The sequence below is a fragment of the Bidens hawaiensis genome, unplaced genomic scaffold (genome assembly GCF_021521415.1).
Source record: "Bidens hawaiensis isolate Kalapana, Puna unplaced genomic scaffold, B.hawaiensis_p1.1 tig00006085_1, whole genome shotgun sequence".
Classification (NCBI taxonomy): Eukaryota; Viridiplantae; Streptophyta; class Magnoliopsida; order Asterales; family Asteraceae; genus Bidens; species Bidens hawaiensis.
Window position 1 is genome coordinate 136,646 of NW_027491404.1, and position 14,985 is coordinate 151,630.

The window sequence follows — 14,985 nt, forward strand, 5'->3', positions numbered from 1 at the left end:
TTTATATATTCGTTTATATATATTATAGATTATATATTATATATTATAAAAGAGAAGTTTGGTGCCGCTAGCCAAGTGGCGGCACCAAACTTGTCCATACCATTTTGATTTTCTTTGTTAGTCTTGGTAGCATAACGAACGTAACGAGAACCGACTAAACGTCAATTTCTGTTTTCGAACGAAAAAAGACTGAATTCGTGTAAACTCAATGCAACAACGCCCAGGACTAACAATGCTAGGTTTTTGATGCCATTTGTTTTTTTGGTTTAGTTCCGGTAACAAATTAACGTAACGAAAACCGACCAGATACCAATTTTCTTTTGTATTTTTTGTTTTAGTTCTGATACCTTAAGAAGCTGACTAAATTCACATCAACTTATCATCTTAACGCTCAAGACCGACAACGTTTGAGTTTTACAACCACCCATAGTTTACCGACCTTCCCGACGCGGGTAAAATCCTAGTTATATATATAGATAAAAAGTTAAAGTCAGTGCCACAAAGCATTCTAAAGCTATTAGTTTAGCCTTTTATATATTTACTTTCAAGGAATTTCAAACTTGCCTACTCTGCTCAATGGCTTGTGTTAGCTTTCTTAACTCTCTAGTTATAAATAGAATAATAGATCAAGGTTTGCCTGAGATCGAGTCTCCAAATTAGCAACTTTACATTTTTTTAGTTATCTCTCGACGTGTGTTAGTATTAGGTTTTATTTTTATTATTAGTGTTTTTTTTTTCATGTACGTTTTATTTATTTATTTTTTGTTTAAATGATAATATACCAAAATTATTTTTTAGGTTTAGTTCTCGTACATCATAATTAATTATCGTATACTAGGTAGGCGAGCTTTTAGAACGTCGATTTCAATTTCACGCTGCCTAAATCAAAATTTATTGGCGGATAGAAATGAAAAAGGACCTAACTAGTTATGTTTCAAAATGCTTAACTTATTCGCAAGTCAAAACAAAACATCAAAAGCCATCACGATTACTTCAACAATTAGAAATGCCATAATGAAAATGAGAATTACTAACAATGGATTTTGTTACCAAATTACATACCACAACAAGAGGTAATGACACAATATGGGTGATTGTAGATAGATTAACAAAATTAGCTCATTTTATACCAATAAAGGAAACTTTCTAAATGGAACAATTAGCTAAGCTGTATGTAGACAAAGTTGTCTTAATGCATACCTTCTGAATCATAATGCAAATTCTCGATCGGTTCTTGTGAATCGATATTAGGTTAAGTCGAGATGAAAGTCGATGATATTAGAATCGAATGAGGGAGGAAGAGTAGAGAGGCAGGTGACAGGGGAGATGAAGGTCGCTTTTGGGTTTGCTGAGTCAGAACAAATGATGGGATAACTCATATTCATATGTTATAATAACCCGTTTCAGAAAATTTGGTCGCGCCTAACCCGTCAGATCAAAACCGGGTCAAATCAATGATAAGCCTTCATTCAGAAATCAATCAATATGGTGGCTTTTGAGGTTGGAGGGAGCAACCTCAGAGCGACACATAGAATTTTATACTAGACAATGATATAGATAGTTACGTTAGATAGATAGATACAAATATAATAATAATAATAATTATGATAATAGTAAAAAATTAAATGATATAACTTAAACATCTAATTTGATTTCCCGCCTTGTCTTCTAACCCACCACTCTCTTTTTTCCCCAAATCTTTTAAAATTGAAACCCAAAACACCAAAATCTATCAAACACCCGCCATCGTCTTCATCTTCACAAAGCCAACCCTAAACGAACTATGCCATCAATTTTCATCTTTACTGGCCAAACGACGAACCCTAAACACGGTACTCGGCCATCAATTTGAAGCTTTTTCTCTGAATTTCACAAAGGTAACTACTTGAGCTTTTTATATATTTGGAGTGGTTTAGACGTGTGGTACCTAGCATGTAGGTTCTTCGATTATTTAGTACATGTGAATGCCCAGAACTGGTGTTGTGTTGCTGATTAACTGTGTTGGAGCTTTTTAATATGTGTTAGATGTATAGATTGTCACTTAGTTTGTTTACAAAAAAGAGTAAATTTGCTTACTTATATATTCTGATTATGACTCTTTTAATTGGATTATCTAAACAAGTTAATGTTACTCTTTTAAAGGCTAAAAGTACCAATATAAACATCTTCTTTGGAACATACTTCGAGAAGCTTTTGGAGCAATATTTACATGAAAAATAGTTAAGGTATGTTTTCTATTTTTTGGTTCTTTAGTTTTTGTTAATTGGATTCTTTTTAAATTGTAGTGCAAAAAAAAAAAAAAAACACTTGGGGATGTGGATATATGGTTATAAAGCATGTGTTTGAACTTGGTTATCATTCTCCTAATCAATTCAGCAACAATGTAAGTACTTTTTTTTGTATATTCATAATAATTTGTTATTGCACTATAAATTAGGTGTGTTTTGCAGTTTTTTTTAGCTCCTAAGTCTTGGTTTTTCGGGCTTGTGTTGGGTTGTTAGGGTTCTATTCTAAAAACGGAACCCGAACGCTTATGTTTTTCAGTGTTCAAAAGTAAAGAAAATTAGCTAAGGGGGAACGGGGCGGTGCGTGATAAGCCACCCATCACGCGTGACGGGTAATTGAACACCGCCGCCGGTCCTTTCTTCAAGCGTGATGGGTATAGTTGCGTGATGGCCATCACGCAAGTGATGGGTTTGAGTGATGGAACTCTCTCTCTATATATACAAATATATACACCCCATATACACTCCTCTCACTCACACAAAAACCAATATGTATATATATATATATATATATATATATATATATATATATATGTATATATACCAAAACCTATCACACCACACCTCCCCTACCAAATTCCATCAAAATGTGATGGATTTGAGGTTGGTGACGTGGCATAATTTGATTGGGTGGGGTGTGTGATAAGATTTCCACCACCCCTCCCCCCCTAATAGCTAAAATCTGTTGCTACCGACATCTAAAATTTATTTCTACTTCATGTGATACTATGGTCATTAGTTTGTGTTTTATGGCTTATATGGGTTTGTTGGTTGTGGTGGATTTGTACACAATAATTCTACAACACTATACAGCAGGTTAGATTAACCTTAGTCACCAAGGGTATTTTAGTAATTTAGGATTGTCACACCCCGACCAAAGGCGGAACATGCCGGGGCGTAACGTATTGATTGGACAGTAGCTCGAAAGACACTAATTAAAGTGACAATAATTATTTAATTCATTAATATCAAAACAAGTATAAAAATTCAATAAACATAACAAATACATCATATTTATTGTTTGAATAAATAACCTATGGTAAAACTAATATCTTCAGTCTTGATCAATGTAAATTACTTGTACATGTAGCATGTATAAAATAGAGTTTGTCAACACGAATGTTGGTGAAAATACATAAGTTTTAGTTGAGATACATATGTAGATAAAACTACAATTCATATGTAAATGATGAGTATTACTATTTCTATGAAAATGTAAACAACTAAATAGATATGGACCCGTTCTTATTGATACAAAATCAATGTACTTGGGTAAATGCATGATCATACTAGATGAGGATAGATGAGGATGAGACAATACAACAGGAAAATTTAAATACAATGAATGCAGCTTAAGTTCTTCCCCAAATCAAACCCTAGACTTTAAATTAGTTAAATCGCTTGGTGTTGATTCAAATTGACTTAGGGCTTTCGATTGTTGATTAAAAACGAGCATGAAGAAAAGTTTAATTACCGGAATTGATGATGAAATGAGAGTGAACGACAAGATGAGTTGTCACGGCTCTTGGATTGATCGACGAAGGTCTTAACAGCAGTGTATGTTGCAATTAGGTTAGGGGTTAGGGTCGCAATGCAATAGGGGTGGTATGGTGTGATTTAACTGAATTATAGTGACGTTTATATAGTGCTTTAAGAACCATTTAGGCCGCGGTTCGTTTTATTCGCAATTACGAATCAATTAGTTGTCTTTGCTAACTAATTACCATGTATAGCTTGTCGGTAGACGCGTTTTAGGTTGTCAATGATTTGATTATATCATTTTGCTTGATTTAGTCCGTAAATTTTGGTCCAAGAAAAGAGGGTGGGGTGTTGTCGGCTGTCGCAAGGGAGAAGAGAGGAGGTTTAGAAATTTTGAATAAAAAAATTGCAACCATGTCCTTAGTTTATAGTGGTGGGTCAAAAGTGGTTATTTTGATAGTTTAGGATTGAATTTGCATGATGCTCAAAGTTATAATTATTTATATTGAATAACTAAAAAAGCTAAACGAGTCGGTTTTCGGGTCCGAAAATTGACGAATGTTACAGTATTTACAACTTTTTGAAAATTTCGTCCCGAAATTATAGAAAAACCATAACATAAAGAAAGTAAGTAAAGGTCTAAGAAAGAAATGGGATTTTCTTTATATATAAATAGAAAAAAATAATACAGATCTTCAGGTGACCCAAATAACGCTACAAACGGAAGGCATGATAAGGACACTTATATATAGGATGTACCAACGGCGTATCCACCATGCCCTTATCACATCGATATTTGTACCGTTAGCCAAAATCACCCTAGGTTCCGAGTTATGACACACAACCGTATTCACCATGAGTTCCATGCGATGATTTTGATAATTATGCGTGCACTCATAATTATTTAGATCGTCGCATGATGCACATGGTTCGTCCCGTTGTGCGGGTTTGAAAACAAAGGTAAAAGAAAACTTTTTTTTAAATCGATATTTAAATGGAATCATTTGATCAAGAGCAATGAAGTAAAAAAATTGAATGAAAATTGATGAACATAATTATCTAGTAAAATAATCCAAAGAAAAAAAATGACGAAATTGTTGAAGTTAACCATCGAGAGTAATTACAACAAAATGAATTAAATAGATAGAGGAAAAAAATTTTAAAATTATATAAGTACTTACATATACGATGTAGAGGACTTGAGATGACGAGAAAACCCACGTAATAATAAATAGGTTCACACAACAAACAAATCACATGACTTATGAGTATAATAATTGTGACAATCGTCAATTTCAGGTTAACTCCGTTAACTCAACTCCGTCAATTCAAACTTAAAGTTTACTGAATCTACAACGCACACCTCATTACATTTAAACTAGGGTTTAAATGACGCTTGACACTTACTACATGTGTAGTCTTTCGGGAATTGCACCGAAACGCAAACGAGTTGACGCAAACAATTGGTGAATAAACGAAAAACATCAAAACAATAATGATGTGATAATTATGTGTTAGACTTATGTGTTATGTGATAACATTGTTATAAACGTTAATTCAAGGTGCAAGAATTAGTTAATTAAGCTAGTAAAGCAACATTTGAAAGTTGAGGGACTTGAGTGTAATATGTTATTATAAATTAATAATAATCACCCTAGCCTCTACCCCATTCCCAAAACCCGATCGGCAGCCCCCCTTGCTCCCCCTCTCCTTGCGATCGGCCCTCATACACACACATACTACCATTGTTTGATCTTGTTTTTCACAATTGAAGCATTCTACATCCGTTTCTAGCCATCTCCTACCTTCCTATTGCTTGTGTTGGTGTTTTTGAAGGTATAATTGTGAACCCTAGGTTCCGAAAATCTTCATATAATGTGCTCATATGATTCGTTTGATTTGATGATGATTTGACAACTAGAATTGATATTATTACATGTTAATTGTTGTGTCTTTGATTTTGAGATCAAATAAAACCCTAACCATGTATGTATGGTGTAATTTACATGCATGGATAGTGGCTATGGTGTCTAGAATGTTATATGAATGAATTGTGGTCTATAGATGGTTAATATGTTGAGTTTTGTTGCAAACAGTCTCTGGACAGATTGTGTTGTTGATGTTCAATTGACTGTAACGGGGAGTAAATGTGAAAATTGGTCGAGATTATTGATACTACAGTAAACTAGGTTGAGTCTAGTTTCTAAAGAATATAAATTTGCAATTTTTGGACGTGTGAAAGTTAACCTTTATGATTTTACAAAAACGTTGTGCAAAGCTGAGTTGTTAGACCTGCTGTTAGGTTGTTTTGTAAATATTATATCTCATGAACTACGAGACCAATTGGGTTGGTTCCACTTCTGGAAGTTGACTTGTTGAGTTAGGAACCTAACCCAAGTGGTCTTGCATTTGTTGGATTTTTCGTTTAACGGTAATTTCAAATAACATTCTGTTGCGCATAAATTTGACTGTTATGAGTTTGCTGTGGTAAATTGATCATTGTGAAAAATATATATGGAATAAAAATATAACAAAATATGTTCTGGAAACCTAACACATACATGCTTTTGTGATGATTTTTGGTAAATTAATTGAGATGCTATGATTGGTGTAATAGACTAGTTTTTCAAGTAGAATTCTGTCGATAAGAAAACTAGTTGCTGAATTTTGTAAAAGTTGCATGAAACATGGTAATTGCTAATTAATTGTTATAATTTGACCAAATTGCCCCTGCGGGGAATAGTTGCTAGTGATGTACATTATTAATACATGACACGTAAATAATTGTTCACACATGTATCGTATCACAAATGTACTTGTTAAGGCACACACGATTCACAAACAAACACGAAACGTATCTTGTGCTTAGGAATTATGTGCCGGGTCTAGAGACTCGATATTAGTTCGATACTTAGAAAATCTCCTTGTTGTTTTAGAACGCTAGAGAGAGTTTTCTGTGACGCGGATCACTTGGTGATTTATTTTGGGAATTCTTCGCAAACAGTGAGTTTCACTTACCCCTTTAAACTGTTTTAAACGCTTTTCACTTGGGGGAGATAACATACTCCGAAAATGCATTTAAGATTTTGTTAGTAAATTATATATCACTTGTAAAGGCTAAGTGGCAAACGAAACAACTGAAGTCCTACACATCGAACCGGTTAATATTTGGATAATAGCGAGTCACTGTTGAGTAGTACTACTGGGTTTGACAAACCCCACCCAACGCTAAACTCGACTGGAGGTCGAGTGGGTGTAATTTTGGCTAACACATTACCATGGTCTGGATGACCTGGTGGCAAGGCACTTGATAAACAGTCAGCTTCGATGTCGAACACTTAGTAATACTTGTTGTATAGGCTAGCTACCTATCGATATATAATTGATTTAACACTATCTGGTAACGCAAAACGCTTAACGCAAAACGCTGAACGCAAAACGCTGAATGCAAAATGCTAAACGCTTTATTTTATATAAACTTGTGAACTCACCAACCTCGTGTTGACACTTTTAGTATGTTATTCTCAGGTAGCCGAGGCGGGCGCGCGGTATAGGATCATGCATGGTTTTTGAACATTCTGATATGCAAACATGTTTTTAACTATTATTACTTGGGTTTTAAGTCGTCCTGCGTGACGCAACTTTTGTCTTTTGGTTTTTACGCTTCCGCACTTAACTTCATTTAAACGTTCTTATGGTTTGATTATAACTAATGATTCCGATCCTGTTAGTTCACACCCTCTGACGGTAAAACTCCGTTAGTGGATTTTGAGGGTGTGACAGATTGGTATCAGAGCCATTGGTTATAGCGAACTAGAAATTGCATGCATACTAGACTATAACCGCGACGACCCATTAGTTATAATGATACGCACTGCATATGTTTGTGTAGTCTTTGTTATCTTATCTCTTTACCTATTTCACTCATACGCGCGCGCATACACGGCTTACCTGTAGGGATGTCGACGCCACCATCATCACCATCCGATCTGATGACTCATGCTCATGGGAAGGAACCGCAGTTACCTACCTCATCGCCACCCCGTGTAGTCCCGGAACTCGAAGCGCCTGCACCGAAGAGGTATCGCTTATCCGGAGGCATGTACGAAAACGAAGTTAGTTGGGATTGGTATCCTAATATGATCAGGCGTATGGTCTATCGTGAACAAGTTCCCCCGCTACCCCACCCGAACCATCCTTCTTACCCCAACACCCTACCACCCATAACCGAACCTGTAGAGAGAGTTCTCGCAGCTGTCGTTTCTTGTTTGGAGCGTGATGTGGGTTACATGCGCTATACGAGAGCTAACGTTTCCGGACTGTTAAAAGATGGAACCGAGACTAAGGAGGAAATTTCCCGCATGACAGCGGCAATGAAGGAAATGCAAGAGGCTAGTGATCAACAGATGAAGATTATGAGAAAGATGCAAGCCGAGATGATAGACTTGCAAGAACAACTTCAAGTAGCAAGGACCCGAACCGAGATAGCTTTAGAGCGATGCGATGTCTTACAAATGCAAATTGCTCAGAACGCAGCCGAACCTGAGGCAGATCCCGAAGAGGATCCCGAGGAAGATCCCGAGGAGGAACCCGAAAAAGAACCGGAGGAAGAACCGGCTGAGGAGGAGGCACACTCAGAGGTGTCCTAAGACGATGACATCTAAGGATGATAACACCTAGATGGAGGGGTTGTCTCCATCCAAACTACTATTTTCTATGATTTTAAGGATTGGTTTTAAATACTTTGTAGCGAATACAATGGTTTTAATCATGAATTATTATTTGGATTAATATGTGTTTGTGATGTGATGTTTGTTTCTTATTTCTTTCTTACCTATTTTTTTTATTACATGTATGGTGTGTTGCATATGAAAGAAAAATTCATGTTTAACATTTTATGCTGTGATTCTAGGAAATGGCAGGAAGAAACGTTGGACACGGACGTGGTAACATCAACTTGACTGCAGCAGAACTCCAAACTCTGCTGAACGACCATGCGGCGGCCGCTCTAGCCGCACATGTCCAGAACCAAGCTGGAGGTCCAATTGGAACGTGTACCTTCAAGAATTATCTTGACTGCAAGCCCAGTTCGTTTAAGGGCACTGAGGGAGCTATAGGCTTCCTGCGTTGGGCTGAGAAGGCCGAATCGGCGTTTGAAATGTGTAATTGCCCTCCTGCCAGTAGGGTCAAATTTGCCACTGGAACACTTGAGGATTCTGCCCTCACTTGGTGGAATTCAAACGTGCAGATCCTTGGATTGGAACTGGCTAACGCTATGAACTGGGAGGAGTTCAAGAACATGATGCGAGAAGAGTACTGTCCGAGAGAGGAGATTGCAAAGTTGGAGTCAGAGTTTTGGTCATTGAAGATGGTGGGTTTAGAAATCGAGGCCTACACTACCCGTTCTCACGAGTTGGCCGTAATGTGTCCGCGGATGGTAGACCCGCCGAGCAAGAGGATTGAAATGTATATTGATAGGTTAGCACCGCAAATTCAGGGCATGGTGACGTCTTCCAGACCAGTCACGATTCAACAAGCGGTTCGGTTAGCTCACAAACTAACGGATCAAGCAGTGACCCAAGGTGCGCTACCACCTAGGGGTTCAACCACTAAAGCTTGTGACAACCCAAGCACTGACAACAACAGCCACAGCAACCCGAGCAGCGGAAAAAGAAAGTTTGACAACACCAGATCCTCATCCTCGAATCCCCCACAGCAACAACAACACTACCGCAAGCCCGAATTCACTCGGAACTTCAACAATCAGGGTCACAACAACAATAACAACGGTAGCGGGCAGGGTTCGAGTGGATATGCTGGGAAATATCCGAAGTGCAACAGGTGCAACTATCATCATGCTGGCCCGTGTGACCGTGTCAAGTGTCTGAGATGCGGAAAGATGGGTCACCAGGCAAAGGAATGTAGAGGAGACCTTGCGGCAAAGGGTGCTCCTAAACCACCTATGACGACGAAGGAATGTTTCGAATGTGGGCAGGAAGGTCATTTCAAGAAAGATTGTCACAAGCTGAAACAGAACAACAACAATGGAGGTAATGGAAGTGGCAGTGGTGGTGGAAACAATGGTAAAGGAAGAGCTTTTGTTATTGGGTTGGGTCAAGCCCGCAATGATCCGTACGTGGTGACTGGTAAGTTCCCTATGAACGATTGTTTTGCTTCTGTATTGTTTGACACTGGAGCTGATAGGAGTTTTGTGTCGAAAGCCTTTAGTCAACTCTTAGACTTAACTCCAACCCCGTTAGATGCTAAATTTCCTGTTGAATTAGCTGACGGTAAGACTATAGTAACGACTCATGTACTTGCGGGATGTAAGTTAAAACTGTCAGGTCATGTTTTTGATATTGACCTTATTCCTTTTACGCTTAGTAGTTTCGATGTCGTGGTCGGCATGGACTGGTTATCCGAGAACCGAGCAGAGATTATATGTCACGACAAGATAGTACACATTACTACCCCTTCCGGCGAGATCATTTCGATCCGGGGCGAGAGAAGCGGCATGACCACCAGCGTTATCACCCTCATGAAGGCGCAGAAGTATCTACGAAAGGGTCATCCGGCAATTTTAGCGCATATTGTCGAGAAACCCGTGGAGGAGAAACGAATCGAAGATATACCGATCGTGCGAGATTTTCCAGAAGTATTCCCGGAGGATTTGCCTGGACTCCCTCCTATATGACAAGTCGAATCCCAAATCGAGTTGACACCCGGTGCAGCACCCATAGCCCGAGCCCCGTATCGGCTCGCACCGGCGGAGCTTCAGGAACTGTCCACTCAGTTGCAAGATTCGTTGGATAAAGGTTTTATCCGACCTAGCTCATCGCCATGGGGAGCCCCTGTCTTATTTGTCAGAAAGAAGGACAGGACTTTCCGCATGTGCATCGACTACCGGGAGTTGAACAAGGTGATGGTCAAGAACCGTTATCCTTTACCCCGAATTGACGATCTGTTTGACCAGCTTTAGGGATCGAGTTACTACTCGAAGATCGATCTGCGGTCTGGTTACCATCAACTAAGAGTGCGCGAGGAAGATATTTCAAAGACGGCTTTCAGAACACGGTATGGTCACTACGAGTTTTCGGTTATACCTTTTGGCCTAACCAATGCACCAGCCGTATTTATGGATCTCATGAATCGAGTATGCAAGGCGTACCTCGAAAAGTTTGTGATTGTGTTTATTGATGATATTCTCGTCTACTCTAAGGACAAGGCTGACCATGAGGAACACTTAAGGGTAATTCTGTAACTGTTGAAGAAGGAATAACTTTACGCAAAACTCTCGAAATGCGAATTTTGGCTTCGCGAGGTTCACTTTTTAGGACATGTGATCAACGAGAATGGTATCCATGTCGATCCCGGTAAGGTAGAGGCCATCAAAAACTGGGAAGCACCTAAGACTCCGACTGAGGTGCGGCAATTCCTAGGACTGGCCGGCTACTACCGGCGTTTCATCGAAGGATTTTCAAAGATTGCTCAACCTCTCATCGCTTTGACTCACAAAGGCACTAAGTACAATTGGGGTGACGCGCAAGAATCCACTTTCCAACTGTTGAAAACCAAACTTTGTAGCGCCCCTATTCTAGCCCTACCCGAGGGAACAGAGAATTTTGAGGTACATTGTGACGCATCGATACAAGGTCTCGGTTGTGTGCTGATGCAACTCGAGAAGGTTATAGCCTATGCCTCTCGAAAACTACGGGTTCACGAGAAGAACTACACGACCCATGATTTGGAACTCGGAGCTGTGGTGTTTGCCCTTAAGATATGGAGGCATTACTTGTACGGTACCAAGTTTACCATTTACACCGACCACAAGAGTCTCCAACATATCTACGATCAGAAGGAGCTGAACATGCGACAGCGTCGTTGGGTCGAGCTGCTTAAAGATTATGATTGTGCCATCAAGTACCACCCTGGCAAGGCCAATGTAGTGGCCGACGCTCTCAGCAGAAAAGAAACCGATAAACCCAGGCGAGTGCGAGCATTGCAACTCACGATTCATACCAACTTACACGATCAGATTCGCGATGCACAACTTGAAGCTTTGAAAGATGATAATCTTCCATCGGAACTCATGCGGGGCATGAACAAGCAACTTGAAACCAAATCGGACGGGGTCAAATATTTAGAGAACCGGATTTGGGTTCCACGGTACGGAAAGTTGAGAACTCTGGTGATGGACGAAGCACACAAGTCCCGATATTCTATCCATCCTGGCTCAGATAAAATGTATCATGACTTAAAGGCACTTTACTGGTGGCCAAACATGAAAGCCGACATTGCCATCTACGTGAGCAAATGCTTGACTTGTGCCAGAGTCAAAATAGAATACCAGAAACCATCTGGGTTGCTGTAACAACTGGAACTTCCAATGTGGAAATGGGAACACATTTCAATGGATTTTATCACGGGATTACCAAAAACACCGACGGGATGCGATACCATCTGGGTGATCGTTGACCGGTTGACTAAGTCCGCACACTTTTTAGCAATTAAGGAATCGGACAAAATGGAAAGATTGACTCGCGTCTACATGAAGGAAGTAGTGTCTAGACACGGAGTGCCTGTCTCAATCATTTCTGATCGAGATTCTCGTTTCACTTCGCACTTTTGGAAGTCACTACAGAGCGCACTGGGCACCGTCTTGATATGAGCACAGCATACCATCCTCAGACGGATGGGCAAAGTGAGCGAACTATTCAGACCTTAGAGGACATGCTGCGTGCATGTGTGTTGGATTTTGGAAAAAGTTGGGAACCTCACTTACCTTTGGTAGAGTTTTCGTATAATAACAGCTACCACGCAAGTATTAAAGCAGCGCCGTTTGAAGCACTGTACGGACGGAAGTGTCGATCACCTCTCTGCTGGGCAGAGGTGGGTGACAGCCAAATCACTGGTCTAGAACTGGTACTCGAAACTTCGGAAAAGATTGTTCAAATCCGAAACCGCATGGCAGCAGCACGAGATCTCCAAAAGAGTTACGCTGACAAGCGCCGAAAACCTCTCGAATTTCAAGTGAATGACCAAGTGTTACTCAAAGTCTCACCTTGGAAAGGTGTGGTTCACTTTGGGAAGCGAAACAAACTCAACCCACGATACGTTGGCCCTTATCGAATAACTGAGCGCATTGGTCCAGTGGCGTACCGACTGGACCTACCAACGGAACTCAGTGGCGTACACAATGTATTCCACGTATCCAATTTGAAGAAATGCCTATCTGATGAAACCCAAGTAGTCCCTTTGGATGAATTGCAAGTTGATGAACAATTACGCTTCATTAAAGAACCAGTCGAAGTTTTGGATTGGGAAACCAAAACGCTCAAGCACAGCAAAATTCCAATCGTTAAGGTTCGTTGGAACTCGAGACGTGGACCGGAGTTCACGTGGGAACGCGAAGATCAAATGATGAAAAAGTATCGTCACCTTTTTGAAGGGCTGACCAAACACAGGAAACAGCGAAACCCGACAAACCGTCAAAAATCACCGGAGGTTTGAATTAAATTTCGGGACGAAATTTCTTTCTACTAGGGGATGATATGACAAACTGAAAATTTTTCTTACTTTTTCAGACACTCATCACGACTTGACTCAAATTTTCGTGACGAAAATTCTTTAACATGGGAATGATGTGACAATCGTCAATTTCAGGTTAACTCCGTTAACTCAACTCCGTCAATTCAAACTTAAAGATTACTGAATCTACAACGCACACTTCATTACATTTAAACTAGGGTTTAAATGACGCTTGACACTTACTACATGTGTAGTCTTTCGGGAATTGCACCGAAACGTAAACGAGTTGACGCAAACAATTGGTGAATAAACGAAAAACGTCAAAACAATAATGATGTGATAATTATGTGTTAGACTTATGTGTTATGTGATAACATTGTTATAAACGTTAATTCAAGGTGCAAGAATTAGTTAATTAAGCTAGTAAAGCAACATTTGAAAGTTGAGGGACTTGAGTGTAATATGTTATTATAAATTAATAATAATCACCAAACCCTAGCCTCTACCCCATTCCCAAAACCCGATCGGCAGCCCCCCTTTCTCCCCCTTTCCTTGCGATCGGCCCTCATACACACACATACTACCATTGTTTGATCTTGTTTTTCACAATTGAAGCATTCTACATCCGTTTCTAGCCATCTCCTACCTTCCTATTGCTTGTGTTGGTGTTTTTGAAGGTATAATTGTGAACCCTAGGTTCCGAAAATCTTCATATAATGTGCTCATATGATTCGTTTGATTTGATGATTTATTGATGATGATTTGATAACTAGAATTGATATTATTACATGTTAATTGTTGTGTCTTTGATTTTGAGATCAAATAAAACCCTAACCATGTATGTATGGTGTAATTGACATGCATGGATAGTGGTTATGGTGTCTAGAATGTTTTATGAATGAATTGTGGTCTATAGATGGTTAATATGTTGAGTTTTGTTGCAAACAGTCTCTGGACAGATTGTGTTGTTGATGTTCAATTGACTGTAACGGGGTGTAAATATCAAAATTGGTCAAGATTATTGATACTACAGTAAACTAGGTTGAGTCTAGTTTCTAAAGAATATAAATTTGCAATTTTTGGACGTGTGAAAGTTAACCTTTATGATTTTACAAAAACGTTGTGCAAAGCTGAGTTGTTAGACCTGCTGTTAGGTTGTTTTGTAAATATTATATCTCATGAACTACGAGACCAATTGGGTTGGTTCCACTTCTGGAAGTTGACTTGTTGAGTTAGGAACCTAACCCAAGTGGTCTTGCATTTGTTGGATTTTTCGTTTAACGGGAATTTCAAATAACATTCTGTTGCGCATAAATTTGACTGTTATGAGTTTGCTGTGGTAAATTGATCATTGTGAAAAATATATATGGAATAAAAATATAACAAAAATATGTTCTGGAAACCTAACACATACATGCTTTTGTGATGATTTTTGGTAAATTAATTGAGATGCTATGATCGGTGGAATAGACTAGTTTTTCAAGTAGAATTCTGTCGATAAGAAAACTAGTTGCTGAATTTTGTAAAAGTTGCATGAAACATGGTAATTGCTAATTAATTGTTATAATTTGACCAAATTGCCCCTGCGGGGAATAGTTGCTAGTGATGTACATTATTAATACATGACACGTAAATAATTGTTCACACATGTATCGTATCACAAATGTACTTGTTAAGGCACACACGATTCACA